Below are 23,437 nucleotides of genomic sequence, written 5' to 3' on the forward strand. Positions count from 1 at the left end.
ACCTTTTCAGGGGCGGCTGCCTAAATGAGGAATTTTGTCACTTTGGGAGACTTCCTCTATTTTCCTGTTGTACCCCTGGGACAGGAAATTAATGGAAATTTCCCCCATGGTAAACAGACAGGGGTATAACCCTTCCATACTCTACCTAAAAGTTTAAAAAAAGTTTTAGCTGTTCATACATTTTAATGGCAAGATCTTCATCTGTTGTTTTGTAAAATAGAAATACTCTCTAAATAGTGACAATGCAGTCAAACTGGGTGCAATTATGTCAGTGTATCATCTTGCTTGCATCAGGATTGCCTAAAGAATTCCTGCCTCGCTAGAATATCCCCTTGTGGAATTTGGATAGTTGTATATTTCACTGGCAATCGTCCAAAAATTAAAGTAACTGCTTAATAACCTTTTTTTTCAATGGAGCTCTTTTGTAGTAAGCATTCTATGACGTTTCCCTTTTATGAGCGGACTATGCCTTGGTCTGTTCTGTGGAATTATCTCCTGTCTTTCATTTGTTTGCATTAATGGGTTGGCCTTTTAAGGCAAGTAGGAATATGAATGACTTTTTTGTTTCACACCACGTGTAGTTATGGCTTAATAACCTTCAGGAGCTTACAGAGACCTTCCTAGAGTCTTTGGATTTGTTTAGAACGCCTTCTTAAGCTGGCCTTAGATGCAAAGATTTTCTTTTAGCCTGCGGGCTGAACAAAAGAAGACAGATTGCTCTATGTATGCTAAACAGTGCAAATGGAGGAATCCCCTCTGCCAGCTATTATACTTTAACAGCTGGGATACGTGGCTGTCAGAATACCTGAACAGTGACTTCCAGTGATTGCTGGCAGTTACTGTTCCCAGACAGTTTTCCACCATGCTTCTTCAGTTTTTCAATCAACTTTTTTTCATGCATGGTGGTACTGGCAGAGGCATCCACTGTTAGAATTTAGGCTGATTTATGTGAAGTGGCCAAATTCTAAGTGTGGTATCACACATTTGTGGTGCAGATTGAAGCTCAGGTTTCAGAGCTAATTGACACAGTAGTTGTTCAGCAGTTTAGGTCAGGTTCAGGACAGGTTTACATCAGGTTCAGGTCAGGATTTTATCCTGTTCACAAGTGATGACATCAGGGGCATATTTACCACAAGGCAAACAAGGCATTTGGAAGAAGGGATATTTGTGTCATGGGGACCAGGTGGGATTCGAGAGAGGCTGCGGGCTGCTTGATGGTGTATGTAGAGCCCAACTGTCATTCCCGGGGATGTCCAGAGCTGTGAAGGCGAGTGTCTTTCTCTCTGTTACTGTGGGGGTGGCAGTTAGTGGAAGGTTCTCCTGGGTGGGGAAATGGGGCAGGGGTGTTGTTGGTCACTGTCAGGCTCTCTCTGCGGGGGGAGGGAGGGGGGGGGGGAAGTCGTCTGGTGTTGGTAGGTGTCAGGCTCTCTCTCTGCTGGGGGGATGGGGGCATCCAATGTTTGTGTTGCCTAGGGCATCACAAAACCTAAATACACCACTGGATGAAGTGTGTGGTTTAGAAATGGTTCCCATAGAAGTCAATATCATGTACACCACACAGAAACTGGAGAGCACTGCTCAGCAATTGTACAGGACTTTAGCAACATTTCAGGCACTAGGACTTCTATTGATAATAGTACATTAATTTAATTGGCAACAAACTAGGATGTGTAACATGGTACTAAATTGATCTCTCTATAGTTACATGGCTCTAAATTGATCTTTCTAATGTGGCATGACTTGAAATGAGTCTCTGTAATGTGACATGGCTTGAAACGGGTCTCTCTATTGTGCGATGACCCCAAACGGGTCTCTCTAATATGGCCTAAACAAGTCTCGCTGATATGAGCTATGTGGAAATAGAGCAACCTTTTTATGGTCATATCACAACTGTTACTTGTTTAGAGAGACTGTCCCTCTTTTGAAACCAAATTCTTCTGTCCTTCTCTTCCCCTCAATTTTCCCTCTTTTTTTCGACCATTGTGTAGACCTCTTTTTGGACTAATATGTAGACTTCTATAATAAATGCAATACTTAATTTCCAAAAGAGTTACACTAGGCTTTCTCAACCTATTTACACCAGAAGAACCTGTGAAATACTTTTCAGTTTTTGGAGGAACTCCAGCTAATAATGTTTAATCATAAGTCAGTTGGAAGAATGCCTTCCTTACAGTGGTGGTCTGTAGGAAGTATGCCCCCGTACAGTGGTGGTTAGTAGGAGGCTGTCCCTTTGCTATCCCTGTTGTAGACTGTCCCTATGCTATCCCACCTTCTCTGGAACCTCTCCCTATCGCTATACACACTCTCCCTATTCAGCAGTTTCCTGTCCCTTACCTAACCACATGCAAAAGGTGTGCCAAAAGCAGTGAGACAGTGCTTTTTATAAGCACTGCCCATGCTAAAGAGGGCCACCAGGGTCATCCAGGACTGCAGCATCCAATCAGACAGCTGCTACCCTGAAGAGAAGTACAGCGTTTTCAGAGAAAATTATTTTCTTCAATCCCCTCTGGTGTATTGTAATGTTTACAGTGAATCCATATGTTAGATTAGAGCCAATCTGCTACAGTGTTTACAAACTCTCGACATATGGGCCTTGCAGCCATCTTATGTAATGTAAACCCAGATTTGTAAGCCTGAGAAGAGATGGGGGTTTTCTGCTCTAAATTAGACTGTGGTTTGATTGCTCCAATCTGCCTGTCAGGGGGCCCTCGTGTTTCCTCCTTCCCCCCCCCCCCCCCCCCCCCCCCCCCCCCCCCCCGAGTACACCTCTCCCTATCAGGTTACATCAGGAATAGTTGGGAACTCCTGCTGTTTATGGAAGCCTCTTCCTTCCTATGTGGCCAGGACATCAGGACATATCCACAACTTCAGCTCTTCCACTTTCTGCTACAGTCTTTGAACCTCACAGTCCTACACTTGTCAGCTCATTGACAGTGATAAGGAAAGCTTCCTCTGATAGGAAATGACTCTGGCTCTTCTCTTGTTTAAGCAAAAGGTTAAAGGGGTCCTGTTTTACACATTGAATAGCGGCTGTTACAATGCATCACATTTATTATATAGGATTGATATAGTGCTAACAGTTTGCGCAGCGCCTTACAACATGAGGGCTAACCATACAGTTTCAATACAGGAGGAATCAGAGGGCCTTGCTCCTTGGAGCTTACAATCTAAAAGGGGAGGGTCAAGTGTTTACTTTTTTCCATTCATACGTAGTTACAATGCAATGTCTACTTTTTCAACTTTATTGAAATGTTACAGTATGACATTGCATTTAACCCTATGTACCAAAAGTCATTCACCAACTGAAGGTTCTTGGATATGCAGGTCATGGTATAGCTAATAGTAGTTAGAGGAGCTCCAGGCTCCCCCAAAAAACGAAGCCAGCAACTGTAAATACTGTAGCTGCTGACTTTTAATAGAACATTTACCTGTCCAGGGATCCAGCGTTATCCTCTCCCAAGTCGATTCTTCAATTGGATTCAGGTTCAGGCACCAGCATCTTAAACATAGGAAAACTGCCACTTTCCTACTGCACATGCACGTAGCGTGATGCACTTTGTGAATGGTTCCGCAGTCTCCTAGGACCTGAGATGTGTGGGTAAGGTGGGGGCAGAACTTCTAGCTCAGAGTGGGAGCAAGTACCTGCTAAAACCAGGTACCCGCTCCCCCAAAAAAGTGTCAAAGGTGGAGGGAGGATGCAAACAAGCCAAACTTCCCATTCGGGCTAAGTTCCATTTTAAAGCATGTCATACATTATACTATTTTCTTTCCTGCAACCACGGGTTGCAAGGAAGCAAATTGCTTGATTCCCCCATCAACACAATGTTGGTGAGGGCACACTTCCCTATTGTGTTCTGCCTGCTGAGCCAGCCGAGATTCGATCCATCTACAGCCGGCTTTAGTCGCATTCAACTGGACTTGTTCTGTAATGTTGAAGACATTTTGTAGCTTCTACTAGCCACTTCCTCAGTCCTGTCAAGGCAAGTGTTGATGATTGTCCAAGTGCAGAATCCTATTCATGGGCAATCAACATCGGCCTTGACCTTTTTCCTTGGTAATAAGATTAGCTGTTTCCAACCCGCCCACGGTACATTTACTGTAGGTCGGTGGCACGAGCAGGCTGGATCATGCACCTATAAGTCATCCAGCCTTTTCCGCCTTCGAGGCGTGAATGCGTTTGCCCACTGCTAATCCATGCAGTCACTGGCTACAGCAGGATTTTGTCAACAGGTTCTGGCCAATGATTTATGGCTAAGACCTGCTGATCGGCTGTAGCCAATCACAGCACAGAGTCCTGTGTATACAAACACACAGGGCTCTGTATACAGATCATCAATCTAGTTGTTCTCCCTGCAAAGCAGGAAGAAAAAAAATGCAAGATCTGTTAGTAAAAGCAGCACATTTTACACACAGTCCCCTTGATTGCCCCTTGATGTTAACGCCTTCCCAGCCAGTGTCATGATCACTGTATTAGTGTCACTAGTGATGTCAGTTTGTGTAGCTCCCAGCAACGGTCTGTTAGCACCAGATTGCTTACCACACTATCCCAGTCCCACTATAAAGCCTAGTACACACAATCAGAAAATCATACAAAAAATACTGCTTTCGCAGCGATTAATGTTCGTATATTCTGTTCGTACACCACTTTTATCAGAAATTATTAGAAGAGATAAGGGTGAAAAATTTTCTCGTACAGTACCAGATCGTACGATTTTAATTTAATCAGTACAAATTTCGTCTGAAACTGCACAATATGTACAATACTATACTTTCTAATTTTTATTCTGTCATACAAGAATTTTTGTAACTTTAGTAACCTCTTCATTTTCAATCTCAGGCTAGCATGCAAACAAAAACAGACAATCATTCGTCCAATATTTTCATTGTGTGTATGGGGCTTAAGTCGGTGATCACTGCCATTATCAGTATCGCCAGTACCAGCACCGTAGCTGTGTAAATTCCAGTATATGTACAATCGTTTAATGATGCTATAACTTTCACACAAATCAACATATATTTATTGGGATTTTTTTTTTTTTACCAAAGACATGTAGAAGAATAAATTTTGGCCTAAATTTATAGAGAATTTTGATTTTTTTTAATTGGATATGTTTTACACTGTAGAAAGTACTGGGGGGTTCACAATTTTCGGGTTTTTTTTTTTTTTGTTCTATATAAATAAAAAATAAAAACACCACCAAAAGAAAGCTCTATTTTTTTAAAAAAAAGATATAAATTTCCTTTGGGTACAGTGTTGCATGACTGAGCAATTGCCAGTTAAAGTGGCGCAATGGTGAATAGGAGAAAAAACCCTGGTCATAAACGGGGAAAAACCTTCCAGAGGTCAAGTGGTTAAGATGTCTGTGCTACCCATGTGGATATAAATGGTGGGCTATCTTTCTGACACTCGTTAGAACTGAAGAAGTGGTTTGCAGATTCTGTGAAATGTCTTCACCATTGCACGGCAAGTCCAGTTGAATGTGACCAACTACAACCAGGCATGTTGCATGACTGAGCAATTGCCAGTTAAAGTAGCACAATGCTGAATAGAAAAAAAAAACCTGGTCATAAAGGGGGAAAAACCTTCCAGAGGTCAAGTGGTTAAGATATCTGTGCTACCCATGTGGATATAAATGGTGGGCTATCTTTCTGATACTCATTAGAACTGGTTTGCAGACTCTACGAAATGTCTTCATCATTGCACAGCAAGTCCAGTTGAATGTGACCAACTACAACCAGCCATTAAGCAGCCATCAACAAAGGACAGGTCCAGCTGGTGCCCCTCTGACAAAATAAGACTGATTCAGTGTAAACAAAAAACTGCCATTACCCCCTGCCTCTGGGGAGTTGGAGATTTGGGCTAGCCGTAGATTCATTTATACAAAAATACACAGCAAGCATTTGAATTTCCTCTCATTCACAGCTGTGCCAGCAGCGCGTGACGGAACATGCTGGAGCAAGCCGTATAAAGCTGCTCACTCAACACGTATCCAACACGCAGCCTTACACACGGCAAGCCACTCATGTCACTTCTCTTCTGCCGTCTTCTTCTCTATCCATGTTCTGTGTACCTGGAAGAGGCGAGGCTCTGGAATGAGAAGGCTTCTATTCGGGTTCTGCATTTGATGCTGAAGTTCTAACCGCCGATGTCATACAAAGCACCATGCTTCATGGGAACCTGAGAGTAGGTGGTTTATTTTTTTACGGTTTATCAATTTACAGCAACCACCCGTTTGTAAGACCTCATTCACACAGGCAATAATATGTGTTTTATAGGACATTTCTAAATTCAGAATTACAAAACAAAAGGGGGGCTCATGCACGCAGGTGTGAAACAAAAAGTTAATTTTTTTTCTGTCAAGTGGTTTTTTGGGTTTTTTTATCCAGCTGTACAGTTTTCTATGGGCCTATTCACACAGCTGCCTAAAGATCAGTAAACTTGCACTGCCTAAGATCTGTCAAAAAAAAATAAAAAAAAATCTGCATCTTGCATAAGGACCATATTTAATCCTAGATTGTAAGCTCCAAGGAGCAGGGCCCTCCTAACCCTCTTGTATTGAACTGTATCGTTGCCAAACTGTTGGCGCTATATAAATCCTGTATGATGATAATAATATTAATACTGTGCGTGGGTAAACGTTAACGGTCCATACACACTGGCTTAAAAATCCGCCAGCGCTTTAGTCAGAAATGGTAATTTTGAGCATTTTTGTACAAGCATTTAGGCGCGTTTTTTTTTTTTTTTCCTGCCAGAAAACTGCTCTCAAAAATGCAAAATAGAAGTTTTTTGGGTTTTTTTTGCCTTTTTAAGCACTGAGCTTAAAATATACCTCTAATTCCCCTAATGTGCATGGACATAGGATAATCACATTAGAGTAGCGGTCTTCTAATAGTAGCGTTTTTTTTTTTTTTGTTTCTTTTATTTAAAAAGTGGTTTTAAAGCCTTGAGGTTCTTAACCTTAATGCATTCTATGCATTAAGGTAAAAAAAACCACCTGTGCTGCAGGATCCCCCCCCCCCCTTATTCTTACCTGAGCCTGATCCGATCCAGCGATGTGCACAAGAGCAGTGGCTCTCGATGTTGTCTCTCTCCTCACTAGGCAGATTGATAACAGCGGGAGGCAATGGCTCCCGCTGCTGTCAATCAAATGCTGTGATGAGGGAGTGGGGGGCGAGGACGAGCTGTCAATAGATGCAGACGGGGTGGCTTGGGAGTGAGGCTGCATGGGTGCCCCCCATTGAAAGCATCTTTGGGGGCACTCTTCGTAGGGGAGGAACCTGGAGCACCGGTCGGGGCTGCTCTGTGCAAAACCACTGCACAGAGCAGGTAAGTGTAATATATAACTTGTTTATTATTTGAATGTTACTTTTAAGTTAGCATGCGTGGACCCTTATAATCAAGTTTACATGTGTACAACACAAATGTACTCTGTTGCTAGTAGACAGGTAGTTCCAACAGATGGATGCCAGGTAGTTTACTTAGGAATAGTTTACACAGGTTTTTTTTTTTTTTTTGGGGGGGGGGGGGCACAGTAAAATCATGTGGTTGAACTACATATTTAGCAACCCCAACTGGTCCCCCTTTAGCTGCAAAGACAGCAGCCGGGGGCATACATATGGCTTGACCGTGCTTTGCTTTGTGGTCGTGGCAGGAATTGTATCCCCTTTTCTCGTTCAGTGGGCACTATCACCCACTGAACCTGACCCTTTCAAGTGAATAAGGGCCACAGTGCAAAGGCTGTAACACTGACACTTAGTGGCTGAATGCCGCCTAGCTATGGGAACTCAACCCAAATTGATTATCTCTATCTGGTAATCCAGCTCTGATGAAGAAGGGATCACCTTTCAAAACGCGTTAGCTTGAACAAGAAGTTTATCTCCCCTTCAGATGGAACTTGTACGTGACCTGTAACCCTGTGTTGGCTGTGGTTACTATATGCCTATTTTACTGCTACTCTTGTGAGTATATTTCATTAATAAAATTGACTGTTTACTGAGGTAATGCGCAAGGTTTGTGCTCTTTCTTTTGTCCTTTACTACAGTTTATATCAAGCTTTACCAGCTTTGTGATAGAGCTGCACAACCTTTGATCAGTATTGGATGTATGTTGTTTGTACAGATGTAAGATGGCCATAGATGGATGGAATCTTGGTCTGTTCAGCAGGGATCGGCTGACATTCTATACATCTGTGGGCAAGCTGGTTGTACTAAAGTCGATACATTGAGTGACTTCCATATAACCAGCCTGTTGGGTTTTCTTTCTTTCGATCACTGCTTGCGGCTATAGCCACTAGCAGTGATCTTTGTGTTCTGTCACCGGCAAGAGGGATTCCACCATCAACACTACACTGGTCACAGAAAAGAAAGTTGTATCATTTATAGCCTGCCTAAGGCTAGCCATACATTATGCAATTTTTCTTTCCTTCCACCATGGGTTAAAGGACAGTGACTATGTTAATGGATGAATCCCTCTCCCAGTGCTATTGTGTAATGCTAGCCAGGAGCCTTCCCTGCTGACGGTGATCTCACACAAAAAAAGAAAAAACCCCAACAGGCTGGTTGTACTGAAGTTGATCAATAGATCAACTTCTGTACAACCAGCCTGCCCATGGATGGATCGAAAATCGTCCATTTCCTGCTGAACTGGACGAATTTCAATCTATTTCCGGCTTAAACTACTCCCTATTAACATAATGCAGGAGGGCAGTTTCTACATTTTTAACCCTTTGTTAGGACAGACGGTGTTCAAGTCCAGTTTACAGCTGATAATGGAGAATTACAAACACAGTACAACCAGGGCTAATAATGCTAAAGTGGTTGTAGGCTCAAGTTTTTTTGACGTTCATGTATTCTTTGCATGAAGGTAAAAAGCCTTCTGTGTGCCCCAGCCCCCTTAATACTTACCTGAGTCCAATAGGATCCAGCGATGTGCATGAGAACCTCGGCTCTTCAGGGACTCTCCCTCAACATTGGCTGAGACAGCAGCGGGAACCATTAGCGTAGGCTGCTGCTACTGTCAATCACAGCCAGAGAGCCAAGGAGGAGAGAGGGGGCAAGGCCGAGCCTCGGCTGTGTGTGTGTGTGTGAATCTGGAACAAGTCTGCTTGGGTGCCCTAATAGATTCTTGCTCTGGGGTCATTTGGCAGGAGGGAGGAGCCAGGAGGGGCAATAAGGAACCTGAAAAGAGGAGGATCAGGGCTGCTCTGTGCAAAACTACTGTACAAAGCAGGTATGATATTTTAAAAAAAAAAAGCCTATCACTTTGCACATTACCCCAGTCCTCTTCTAAACATCACAAAGCAGGGAGAGAATGTATGGATATTTAAGTTTATAAAAGAAAATAACTTAAAAAGGTAATCAGCAAATTTTAAATTTGTTTGTTATTTTTTGTTATTTGGAACATGTAACAAATATAGAATAGATGTTATCCCAATTTGGCTGCAAAAGTGGAAGTATAGTGATTTTTTGATTCTTACAGTCCCAGGTTCAATAAAGATTTCATATACATTTATAGACAATTACGGAATTTCAAACTTCTCCAAATAGTGAATGAGAGCGAAGAACAGCAGAGTAGCAAAATTTACCAACTCCCTAGGATGCTCTCCTGTGAAATCGTACAGAAGTTGAAAGAACGCTTTGTAGAATATTTAGGTTACATCCCGGTATGACATCTTTGTACAATGACATGACCGCACATCAAAGAGCAGAAAAGGTTTATATGTCAGTATCCAGTCTGTTCTGATTCCAATTTGCTGGCCGTCTTCCTGACATCAGTGAGTGTGTGGACATCCCAAGGCACATGGAAGCACGAGATGTCTGGGAATTGGGCAACGAACCGGTGTCTGCTGAGCCTGGGGCTTGCATACTGCATGGAGATTGACCTCTATATTTAAGTTTAAATGTTACGCCTTGATTATCTATCACAACCAATTACTGTAACCCACAATGAGCAGCTCCCAGGAGCAATCAGGACAAACCTAGTCTACCTTGTAAGAACCTGCAATTATGACTCCTGGTAACAGGTTATTACAATGAAGAAACATCGTGGTTGGTAAACATTGCTTCTTTAATTTGGCTGCCTTGTTCGCTTTGATCTTTCAAGCCAAGTTACTGATGTTATATACAAAACCATTGTGTCTAAGGGCTCATTCACACTAGGCTGTTTTGCCAACGCTTGCCAAACGCCCCTATAGCGTTTGGCAAGCGTTGGTCCGGTGTTTGCGGAGCGTTTTTAACGCTCGGCAAACGCTCCGCAAACGCCGCATGCGCGGTTTAGCGGCGGTTGCTAGGCGTTTGCCGAGCGTTAATAACGCCCCACAAATGCCTATAATGCATTTGAGTGGTGTTACCGCTCCGCAACCGCACCGCAAACGCCGGCCGGGCGTTTGCGGAGCGGCACCATAGACGAGAATAGGAGGCTTCAAAGCCTCCTGACTCGACCAGAGGTGTCCGTTTTGCCGCGACGCGACGCAAACGCTCCTGTTAGAACAGCACCATGTGCTGTAATGTGCAGAATTGGCAGAGGCGTTTGGGAAGCGGTAAAAACGCTTCCCAAACGCCTCTCTGCCGCCTGCACACAAGGCTAGTGTGAACGTAGCCTTAAGGAACCCTAGTTCACACTGGACATATGACAAAATGGATACGCAGAGTTCATGTTCAATGTAAATCATGCATGGTAGCCTCGTGTTCCAAGTTCTGCAGGAGTGTCCCAAGATCTTGGCCATTGTACTGGACCACCTTTTAGAAATCATGGAGCCCTGTACAGCCTGAACTGAGACCCCCCCCCCTCCGTGCCACCCCAAAAAGGTTAAGTGCCCCCTCTGTCTGCTTGTACACTGCAAAGGACCTACCCCAACTGCCTCTGTGCACACAGCCCAGTGACCCTTACCTGTGGCCAACACCCCACTCTCAAAATAGTGAGATTACATAGCTGACCTTTCCCTCCTGCAAATATTTGGGGAAAATCTCGCCCCATAATGCACCTGTGTGCTGTAAGGCTCTTCCGAGAACATACCTCCCTCTCCTCAATCTTACTCTTGCACTGTGCTGAAATGATGCTGCACTGGGGCCAATCATAGACCGTTCCAGCTGGACCCTCTTCTCTTCTGATGGGTGTCCCCATGCATCCTCTATAGTGATGCAGCTTTCTATCTCCCACCCTTGTGGCTGCATTGTGGGGAAGGCGGTGCATGGGAGTATGAGACTGGCCCAGTGGTGGATGCACAGGGTGATGTGTGGTGGTGTTTGGGGGGGCATTGGCACTGTTCTGTGAAGCAGCACTTTTTGTCCATACTCCACAAACCCTTCAAAATGTCCCTCTTAACTATTTGGAAATGTTGGAAGCTATGCACATGCCAAATGATTACTGAATCCAGAGATTTGTCAGCTGAATTTATATGCAAATGTGTTTGCTAGCAAAGCAATTAGGGTGCTGCACACCAGTTCCCAGCCCAATCCTCGTGTTTAGAAAACCACTGCAGCTTTTCTCCTCCCAAGCCATTCTCCGTCTGATGTGCTTCACCCTCTCACGGGCTTAGTCAGAGACCTCTGAAAAGTGTCTGAAGGATGTGGCTTGGGAGAGGACACATTAAAGATGTTTTTCTGCACAAGGTGATTGGGATGGCAACTGGTCTGCAGCTCCCTATGCTCTTTGAAACACAGTTTCTGCAGGCTGGATAAACCTTGTTGGATGCCAGCACCCAGGAGCATGGAAGCCATCAGGTTGTTGCATATTTGTGCTTGGAGCATCGCTCTTCATTATATCTTAGGGCCATTCAAATTTGCTTGGCTTAATTTATTTACTACAGGTACTTATATAGTGCCATCAATTTATGCAGTGCTTTTACACATATATATTGTAAATTTACATCAGTCCCTGCTCTCAAGGAGCTTAAGGTCCCTAACTCACATTCATACTTACAGTACACATATTAGTGCCAATTTAGACAGGACCAGGGGCGGACTGACAACTCATGGGGCCCCTGGGCAATAGGGGATCATGGGGCCCCTTTGTCCTTGCCCAAACTCAAAAAAGCCTATGAAAAAGGTACCAGGGGCATCTCATGGGGTCCCCTACTGACCCCGGGCCCTCGGGCAGTGTCCGAGTTTCCAAATGGTCAGTTCGCCCCTGGACAGGACCCAGTTAACCTACCCTTTGGAGTGTGGGAGAACACCAGAGTATTCAGAGGAAAGCCACACAGGCACAGGGAGAACATGAAAACTCCAGGCAGTGCCATGGCTGGGCCTCAAACATACGACCCTAGTGCTGCTAGGTGGAAGTGCTAACCACTTGGCCACTGTCCTGCCTTTCATCCTCCTAAACCAATCTATTCGGATAGGTGGGGTTTTGATGAAAAGTTGGATGTATATGTTGCATAGGGTGGAGATCCAGTTGGAAGTCTCCTGAGGAGTGGCTGTCTTCAACCATTACAAGAGAAGTTGAGTTTTGCATATGTAGCACTACCCTCATGAGGGCCGCTGTGTAGTGGGTATCCCTAAGCTTCCCTCCGCACAGCCAAGCAACAAGTATTTCTCACACAGACGTGCATCCAAACACAATGACCAGTCCATGGTTTTGGCTTTATTTTATTAGGGGGAATCAACTTGCATAGGGAAATAGGTATTATGGGATGCCTAATTTTGGTTTAAATCAATGGAAGGGGGGCACTTCCTTCATATGGACAAAGGCAGCTCCTGGACTGTTCTTTTCCTGAAAGCCATCAGTCGTTGCAGATCAGTAGCAACAGCCCTTTATGGGTTAGGAACTAGCAGCCCCTGAAAAATCAGAGACATCTTCTCTCCACCTGTAAAGCTGCTCATAGCTCCACAGCCTGCAAACACTACCAGCCCTCCTGGCTTATCAGAAGATCTCCCAGGACAAGGGTTAAGAATTGAGCCCAGCGCTCTCCTTCTAAAACTGGCTATGTGTGGCAGGCCTTCCCCCTGTAGATCCCACAGAGTGCTGCTGTGCTCACTGTCCTCTTTGCTCTCTGCTGCTCCAGGTCTCAATCCCATTCATGCCTCACCGCTGAATGTATCCTCCCAAGCCAGCCTGGAGGAACCCCCCCCCGTCTGCCACCCCAGACTTGGGGGACCCCTCCTGGGCATCAGCAGTCTCCTCCGCACTCCATCTTCCACCAGCCTCTTTTGTCAGCCTGACTCTCCTATATATAAGGGCGAGTCCACCATTCTACCAGGGCCTCCAAACCTGGGATTGGCCGGATTCCCATGAACATGTAGATCAGATCCTCCAGCCTTTCCTGCTTACCGACTTCTGGAAGGTTCTATGATCCTCCAGAGTCAGGAGGAGGCGATAGAGCCAGAACCTGTTGAGTCATCCAGCCGACTTGCAATAACCCGATCTTAATCAGACTCACACAACTACAATGAGTCATATACAATGATTTTACCTACAGTACATTACACTATTCTATTAGCACACTAGAAGGTGCTACACGTATGTCAACTTCCTATATTTCAAAATCTACCAGTAGCTTTGACATGTGGTCTTTAATTGATGGTAACCTCTACTGATGTGATTTTTCTTTGCATGGTCCTACTAAATCACTCAGATTTGTGACCATTTTACTTATTAATAGAACACCTAGACCTACAACAGGAAGATTTTTTTTAAATAGTCTGTATGTGTATACTGGGACCCCTGGCACGGGACAGTCGGTTTGTATGTCAGCTTCCAGTAGAAAGAGGAGTGTTGTGGGGATTGTTGCGGTACTGTTTTGGAGCTCAAGTTTCAGTCCTGATAGTAAGTATTTTCAGAAAGTATGTAGAATGCTTTTAAAGTGAACCCGCGATTTGCTGATGCAGGAAAATGCTTAAGATTTATGTTAATGTGCTTGACCCCACACACACCATCCCTGCATATCCTCGCCTTGACTCCAGTCCTCTGTTGCTCCATTGGGCCATCTTGAGCAGAATACCTGGAACTTTTGGTCCTGGAGGAACATGTGATTCATTCCTCTTCCACTCACTATGAATTGTTTTTTTTGCCGGAGTGGCCAATATATAAGGTAAGGAAAGGTTTCGAACCCCTGTTGGGTCCCTATTGAGAAGCCTTACTTTCTCTAATAACCCTGATGACCTCTGTTCCTGGGAGAGGAAATCCAAGATGTATACTTGTCTCAAGAACAGGAATTGAGGGGAAAATCTTCCAATGAGGATGTTTTGTTTTGTTCCAGTAACAATTGTCTAAGTCTTCGTTTGCATCTGTGGTGGGGGAGGAGAAAGCAGGCGGTTGAGCTTCAGTTTTACCACCTTCAACTGGAGATGCTACTCAGGGTTGTATATGTGATGCTGCTGCAAAGCTTTGTGCCTCGGCAAAAACAAAACATGTCACATTCAGTCATTGCGCTGAATGCGACTAATGGAATTCAATGGGGGCCCACAGCAAAACCACCCCACATCCTCCTTGCAGCTGCATGCAATTGCAGCATGCTAATGCAGCGTTTATAGGGTTAAATTGGGTTTTGAGGAGGCATCATGTGAATTGCTTTCTGAAGAGTGATCTGCATTGCACTCTTCGGAGGGAGGGCATTGGCCATGTGCATGAGCCTTTCAGAGATATTTTCTTTGGAGAGAAGAAATGAAAGTAAATATCTTGAAAGCAACACAAACCAAAAAAAGTGGTTTTAAACGTCTTAGTAACTTTAAAAAAATGTTTTGGCTTTATAAATACATGAAGTACAATTTTTCATGCACCAGTCTGAGTATATACTGCACATAGAATCTGCAGTGTCAGTTTACATGACATAACATGATAAGCATTTGCTTTTCGATCACGTTAATTTCCAACGCATACGGACTTTGTATATACATGTAATGTGTGTTTTGTCATTGGAGGTGTGTTAATGGCTGACTACTTGAAACACACTCAGGCTAGGTTCACACCTATGCAGTTTGCATTTGATCAATTTCTGCAGTGCTTTTTGCGGTCCGTTTTGCGTTTTTGAACATGCCTTTTGATGCGTTTTTTTTTACCTTGTTACTAGGCAGATCAAAACGCAGCATTTCCATTGAAGTCTACAGAACCAAAAACTCAACTGTTTGTGTTTAAAAAAAAGTCCCTGACCGGTTCCAAAAAACGCTTCAGGTGAAAACGCATAGATGTGAAGTGTCCCATAGGATATCATGTTAAATAGACTGTAGTGCATTTCTGCAAAACGCTGCGGAAAATGCTTAGGTCAGGCAATGTTAATGTCAACACTGAATTGTTTAGGAGATAAGTGAGATCAAATTCCATAAGTAAATCAGGTAATTTCTGTTGCCATGATTGATACCGTAGTTTCTTCATAATAAGGACTATATTTCAGGTCCTTGTATAGCACTGTCCATTTACGCAGCGCTTTCCATATATATTGTACATTCACATCAGTCCCTAACCCTCAAGGAACATACAATCTAAGGTCCCTAACTCACATTCATAAATACACATACTAGGGCCAATTTAGACAGGAGCCAATTAACCTACCAGCATGTCTTTGGAGTGTGGGAGGTAATTGGAGTACCTGGAGGAAACCCACACAGGCACAGGGAGAACATGCAAACTCCAGACAGGAGGTGCCGTGGTTGGGATTTGAACCAACGACCGTAGTACTGCCAGGCAGAAGTGCTAACCATTTAGCCACCGTGCTGCCCACTAGCTTGTAATATTTCTCTACAGTGGATGGTCTACAGTTTATTGGCATAAAACACAGAATTCTACACTTGTAGTAACTTTATATGTTAGGGATCGTTCTCACTAGCAGTTGTGGAGTGGTAAAACCGTGCTGTTGAGCCGTGTTTTTTTGCACTCTATGGACGCTGTTAGGAGGTGATGCAGTGCCTCCTTACCGATACAGAAAACCAGCACTCAACTCTTCATGCCGCACAGAAAACATGGAATCTAGCACTCGCTGAGGTGCCGCCCTTGATAGATCAGGGAATCTTGATACTGGCAAGAAAGAACAAAACTGGGTGCACTCTCCTCATGCATTACCGTGATATGTAGGAAATTTATTGTAAAATTACAATACAAACCAAAAAGGTTATAAAAACCGAGACAAGAAGCCAAAGATGACAATCGCATACAGCGGAGGTCCTTGGGTGCTAACACGTTTCGGGAGTCAAACTCCTTCTCAGAGCAGTCTCTCTGAAGAAGGGAGTTCAGCTCCCGAAATGCGTTGGCACTTTTCACACAAGGACCTCTGCTGTCCGTGATGGTCATTTTTGGCTCCTTGTCTGTTTTTATGACCTTTTTGGTTTGTGAGCATGCATTTGTAATTTTGCAATAAATTTCCTATATATCACGGTAATGCACGAGGAGAGTGCGCCCTATTTTGTTCTTTTTTGCCAGTGCCTGCTTACTGCCTGTCAAATACTTGAAGAACAATCTGAATGCGAATTGTGCTTCAGAGGGCAAAGCTACCCCTAAGTCTTCCATAAAAGTCTTAGGTGTGCGGCTGTCAGTTTAAATCAAAGCATTTATGGCTAGAATTGAGATTTAGGTAAATGGTGGTTGTATTACCCCCAAACTACTCTCTCCCTAGTAATGAGATACCTGCATGAGTGTTCCCAGCTCCTCCCACCTGCAGCCTCTAGGAAGAGGTCTCACTAGATTAGCTTTAGTTCATTTACTTGAGTTGCAATCTGTAGTTAGTAGAGCAAGCCCCCATGGCCTGGAGGTAGCAGAGCCTGGTGTCCTTGATTAAACCTGTCCGTGCCTGCTTAAGAAAAGATGTGAGAATCCATAGACTGTAACTTGCAGAATTAAAGCTGAACTCCAGTCAGATATGAAATGCACCATTTAGAAAGAGTAAGGGCCGATTATAGCCCCTGCAAGTTGTATTTTTGCCATCTGTGTCCCATTGGGGAGATTTCCCATCACTTCCTGTCCCGAAACAGAAGTAAGAGAAAACCCCTTTAAAGTGAGGGAATCACCGGTTGTCACCAGAACCTATCCCCATTATATCTGTTATGGGGACAACCCAAAATTTCGGATTTTCTTTTGCTTTCACATTCGGTGATCATGGTAAACAGGACAAATAGAGAAGGTCAATCCCCCTAACGGGCACAGATGGCAATAACAACCTGACAGATGTTTTAATCCCTCTCCACTCTATCCAAAATATATTAAAAGAAAGAAACCGTTTTGCTTACAGTTATACTTTAACTGCAGTTCTGTATTCATCTCCACATCTTTGAGATGGTATCGCCCTCTTGCAATCCCTGTACAGCAGAGCTCAGACTGAGAGTAGGAGAAGCGGCATAATGAGCCAACCAGTTGTGCTGCAGTGCTCATAACAAGGAGCATGCTGATAGGGGAAGAGAGCAGAGTCATAGAGAGATGAACTTATCAGTCTGCTGTTTCTGCTTTCACTGTCCATTTAAAGGCTGGGGTAGGGACATGACCTGTAAGTGGGGCTTTTTTGCAGCGGGAGTGCGGTCAAACATCATAGTTAGATAGTCTGGTTGAAAAAAGACAAAAGTCCATCCAGTTCAGCCATTAAAGAAAAAAAAAAAAAGTTATAATCCTACACCCACAGTTGATCCAGAGGAAGGCAAAAAACCCAGCAAAGTATGACCCAGTTTGCCCTTTGGGGATCAGGAAGGAATTTTTTTCCCCTGCAGGAGCAATCAGATATTCCCTGGATCAACTTTACCTATAAATGTTAGAATCCAGTTATATTCTGTGTATCCAAGAAAGAATCCAGGCCTTTTTTAAAGCAATCCACTGAGCTGGCCAGAACCAACCCTTGAGGGAGTCTATTCCACATTTTAACAGCTCTTACTGTGAAGAAACCTTTCTGTATTTGGAGATTACATTTCTTTTCCTCCAGACGTAAAGAGTGCCCCCTTGTCCTCTGTGATGACCTCAGGGTGAATAGCTCTACACCGAGTTCACTATATGAACCACTGATGTATGTAATGGCAAGGGGTGCTCGAGTGTGCTGGAGGGTATATTGATGCTGGTAGCATTCTTTGTTGCTGGGAGGGATCTACTGTTGCTGGTTGCTGTTGACTGAGAGAGTGAAGTTTTGTTTTAATACAAACATTTTGACTGTCCTGCGTAATATCCGGGGTGCCAACTTTTGGTAAAAATGTAAATTTTCAATGCTTGTAAGCGCTCTAAAAATAAGGGCCAGTTTACACTACCTGTGTTTCAGTTGCTTTTTTTTCTGCATCCAAAACGCACAGAAAGTAGGTTATATGGTTGTCAGTGTCACAGTTCACATCAGTGCTTGCAGTTCCAGAAAAATAATTAGAACACCCTGCATTTTTCCTGCACAGAACTGCACTGGAACGCAGTAAAACACATTGAAACGCACCAAAAACACACTGGAACGCAGATGTCCCTATTTAAATTGAAGAAAGAGAGGGGAAATAATGAACTGGAATGCATAAAAAACGCACTGGAAGGCATCAAAAATTCACTTGAACGAGCCAAAAATTAGTCAAAAACACACATGCAAAAACGCATCTGGACTGCTTTTCTATAGTGTGAACCGGCCCTAAATCATGTAAAAAGAGAATATTCTGGGCAGCACAATGGCTAAATGGTTAGCACTTCTGCCTGGCAGTACTAGGGTCATTGGTTTGAATTTTAACTATGGCACCACCTGCCTGGAGTTTGCACGTTCTTCCTGTGCCTGTGTGGGTTTCCTCTGGGTACTCCGGTTTCCTCCCACGCTCCAAAGACCTGCTGGTAGGAGAATTGGCTCCTGTCTAAATTGTCCCTAGTATGTGTATGTATGAATGTAAGTTAGGGACCTTAGATTGTACGCTCCTTGAGGGTTAGGTACTCATGAGACTGTACTAATATATATATATATTGCGCTCCGTAAATGGATGGCGCTATACAAGTATCTGAAATAAATAAATATTCTTTGTTCCATGTGGCATGTGACAGCATCCAACTGGTAAATAAAGGGAAGTACAGAAATGCTTGGGTACCCTGAGCTGTAGGGCCCAGGAGCAGATGGACCAACTCCAGTTACATCCCAGTCTTTAGTCTCCTACACAAGAATGCTGCCCCATACTCTCATCATGTCACTGGTTCCTAAATTAATTAGTAGGCCAAATTATCTCAAACATTGCCCCATCCTAATTCCATTTCCCTGTAGTACTGGATAGTTCATTTTGATCAGTGTTACTCCATGTTGACTCTAATTCATTTAACATGCTGCTAAGAATAAGCTGAAAATCGGATAACCCAATAATGCAATTGGATTTCTTGTATGTCTCTAATCAGGATGAGGTTGGGGCTGTACAGCTGTGCCTGGGAGTGGAGGGTCCCAGCTCCCTGCCAGATCCTTTACATTCTTTTTGTAAGGCTGTTGTATTTTGACAGCCGGCCCCTCCAAATGTATCCAAATCAGATGCAGCCACTGTTCAGCGACAATTTTCCACCTGGTTCCTACAAATGTTCAAACAAAAAAATGTTAGGTGGGAGAATGAAACCGGGCCACCCACTGAGCTAAATTTGGACAGTTCCTGATGAACTTGCTTGAATTTGCCCAGTTTATGGCCAGCTGTAGCTTTGTTCCCTTGGATAGTACAGTTCCTGGCATATTATCCCCCTTTCCACCAGCTTCAGCATGGAAGACACCAGCGCTGGTGATGTGTCATTGCCCCTCGTCTACATTTAGCCACAATCTGACTCATCTACACTTAAAGGGGAATCTCTCAGATGGGACACAGATTATAAAAATACACTATATGGGGTTTAACCACCAGGATTGACCAACCTGTGCCCAAAGATGACTAAGAATGCGGACCAACACAAAAGCGTAAACTTCCAATTTTATTTTTTTTTGGGGGGGGGGGGATTTTTTTTATAAAAATACGTTTACACTTTGTCATTTTTTTTCTTTGGCCGCATGTGTTAACTAAGTGTAAACATATTTTTATTAAAAATTACAAGAAAAGAGAAAATTTTAAGTGTATGATTTTGTGTTGGGCCGTATTCTTATTCCTCTTGGGCCACAGGTTGGACAAGCCTGGTTAAACCCCATATTGTATATTGTTGGTCTGTGTCCCATTTGAGAGATTCCCCTTTAAGTGTAGACAGGGCAGATTGTGGCTAAACTTAAAGGGGAAGTTCCGCTTTATGGACTGCTCCCCATTAAGGATTGGCACCTTTGGGGGGGGGGGGGGAGCGGGTACCTGAATTTGACAGGTACCTGCTCACTTCCAGTCCGATCGCCTAGGTGATCGGAAGCAGATGTCCTCCCTCCCTGTAATCCTGTCGGACACGTGACAGGTCCCAGAAGACTACAGGACCATTCATGAAGTGCAGCGCTACTCGCGCATGCGCAGTGGGTACCCGCCTTTGAAGCCACAAGCTATCACAGCCGGGTGCCCACACTGAAAATGCCGGCCTCCTGGAAAACAAGACAGCTGGTGAAACGGGCTGCAGGGGACACACCGTGGGATCGTGGGACAGGTAAGTGGCTGTTTCTTAAAAGTCAGCAGCTACAGTTTTTGTAGTGTATTCACTAAGTGTAAACATATTTTTTATAAAGAATTCCAAAAAAAAAAAAGAAAATTTTAAGCGTATGATATTGTGTTGGGCTGAATTCTTAGTCTTCTCGGGCTGCCAGTTGGACAAGACTGGTTAAACCCTATATAGTGTATTTTTATAGTCTGTGTCCTTTAACCTTGACTGCATGTGTTCACCATGTCTCCTTAAGTTTAGCCACAATCTGCCCTGTCTACACTTAAAAGGGAATCTCTCAAATGGGACACAGACTAGGACAATATACAATATGGGGTTTAACCAGGCTTGTCCAACCTGTGGGCCAAGAGGAATAAGAATGCGGCCCAACACAAAATTGTACACTTAAAATTTTCTTTGTAATTTTTTTCTTTGCCTGCATGTGTTAATGTATTTTTATTAAAAAAATAAAAAAGTCTCATTTCACGTTTTATAAGTTTTTTTATCTTCCCAAAAAAAATTCTCCCACTCTTCACAGTCGCACCTTGTTCATGTCATCAGTTATTGGCAGCACCTATATTTGTAAGCAACTATTTTCAAGAACGAAGCAGACAAAGGGCAAAATTAGAACCAAAATATCTGAGTACCTTGAGAATTGCTACTCCATCCATTGAACCAGATATTGATGCGTTTGTTTATCAACAACTGTGCCAAATATCACTAGTTTTACATTGCCCTCTTTTATTTTTATAATAAAATATTTATTTTTAAATGAAGTTTTATTATTCTGATGTCTATCGGTGATCATTCACTTATGATCTGCCTGACTTTTTCTGCTCACCAGCTCTCCTTATTGTGAGTGTATTTTATGTGTGGCCCAAGACCATTCCTCTTCCAGGTTGGCCAGAAAAGTCAAAAGGTTGGACACCCATGCCTTATACGAAACAAAACATTAAAAGAAAAGAAAGTGGTAGCTTTAGCTGGTAATGCCCTTCCTAAACCCTCTTTCCCTGTAAGCCATCTAAATACTTTGTCCTCCCCGTCATCAGCAGATGTCACTCTCACTGTAAGCCTGATTTGCGAATACGAAGACTGGGAAACTACACTAGCTGATCTTAAATATTATTTTTGAGACTTCAGGGGCCCATTTACATCTGACTACAATGCAATGTGTTGAGATACGTTGGACATGAATTTCATATAGGTGCTGCAAAATTGTGTTCATTGCACACCGCCACACACTATTCACAGTGAAGTGCAGCAAGCACACATTGGTGCCTTGTGGTGCACTAGAGAACATTGCAGTAACACATGCATTACTTTGGACGGGGTTAAAGCGCATGGGCACATAACCTGCAACAAAGTGAACCAAATTATTTTGTTTAAGGCATCTGTAGTTTTTGTGTACTGTTCATGTATGTACTATTGTAGCTCTGCAAGAATACAGCTGTTTGGAGGCCAAAATGAAATCACGCACGTGCAGGCCACCAGTCAGCAATACGCAGCGATCGCAGTCCTGTGTGTGGATTTGTTGACATAATGCTGTTTGCTTTGCAGCCTGGGAGCAGCCAGCTCTAGGGAATTAGAACACCACTGGCTCCAACAGCATTCTTCTACTGTTGGAGGGAGATAGGAGTCCCTATGCAGCAAGCAAGACCTGGCTCCATTCACTGATCCAATTATGTCATGTTTGTAATTGTTACTACACATTGGGAGGATTAACAGCTGTGTAAATTGGTTTCTCAATATCCTCCATCTTCATAGCGGAGAAAATGTTATCAAACATGGATCTGCTGTTTATAATCTCCAACATGACAAAGTGGAATGACCACAACCAATCAGAATTAGTCATTCACTGAGAGGCCTGCTCAGGGTTACTGCACTTTCCACCCTTCTTGGGTTACTGCTAAATACACGGGTAAGATTTTTTTGGCCAAATTAAGAACACTTTTGGATCTTATAGCTGATGTACGAAAAAGTGAAAAAAAAAAAGTTTGTTTTTAATCCGATATAAAAAATGTATGCATCTATTTTATCACCTTCAGATAATTAAATATATTAAAATATTCAGATCTTCCTCTTGTGCTGGTAGGCACCAGTTCTCTATAATCTGGTCCCATGTAGGCATCAGTTCTCTATAATCTGGTCCCATGTAGGCATCAGTTCTCTATAATCTGGTCCCATGTAGGCATCAGTTCTCTAATCTGGTCCCATGTAGGCATCCGTTCTCTATAATCTGGTCCCATGTAGGCATCAGTTCTCTATAATCTGGTCCCATGTAGGCATCTGTTCTCTATAATCTGGTCCCATGTAGGCATCCGTTCTCTATAATCTGGTCCCATGTAGGCATCCGTTCTCTATAATCTGGTCCCATGTAGGCATCCGTTCTCTATAATCTGGTCCCATGTAGGCATCCGTTCTCTATAATCTGGTCCCATGTAGGCATCGGTTCTCTATAATCTGGTCCCATGTAGGCATCGGTTCTCTATAATCTGGTCCCATGTAGGCATCGGTTCTCTATAATCTGGTCCCATGTAGGCATCGGTTCTCTGTAATCTGGTCCCATGTAGGCATCGGTTCTCTGTAATCTGGTCCCATGTAGGCATCGGTTCTCTGTAATCTGGTCCCATGTAGACATCGGTTCTCTGTAATCTGGTCCCATGTAGGCATCGGTTCTCTGTAATCTGGTCCCATCAAATGTATATTTTAAATATATACAAAGTCCAGGCAAGGAAAATCATTGCTGATTGTGCAACAGTCTTTTCTGTAAAGATGGCTTCACACCTATGAGTGCACTTTTTACCACAGTACAAGGTAGCGTATGACAGTTTGCAAGGTGCCATTCATTTAGATTGACACCTCCAATGTGTACATACTAGTATAACATCCCAGAGCACACTGGATTGTGCAGGTTAAAACCACTTTTAATGAATTTCAACAGTAAAATTGAACCTAAAATTTAGTGGCTTGATCAGGACATATCACCAGGGAGAAACCTCTCCAATGGAA

At 43.4% G+C, this 23,437-nt stretch overlaps 1 protein-coding gene across 2 annotated transcripts in view; it reads left to right on the forward strand.

The window, feature by feature from the left end:
• EVA1A (eva-1 homolog A, regulator of programmed cell death) overlaps nucleotides 1-23,437 on the forward strand; it is a 576,027-nt gene that overhangs the window by 472,325 nt on the left and 80,265 nt on the right. The window lies entirely within an intron of this gene.

The sequence above is a fragment of the Staurois parvus genome, unplaced genomic scaffold (assembly GCF_062004578.1).
Source record: "Staurois parvus isolate SC_StPar_1 unplaced genomic scaffold, SC_StPar_1.0 ptg000886l, whole genome shotgun sequence".
In the NCBI taxonomy this organism is placed as follows: Eukaryota; Metazoa; Chordata; class Amphibia; order Anura; family Ranidae; genus Staurois; species Staurois parvus.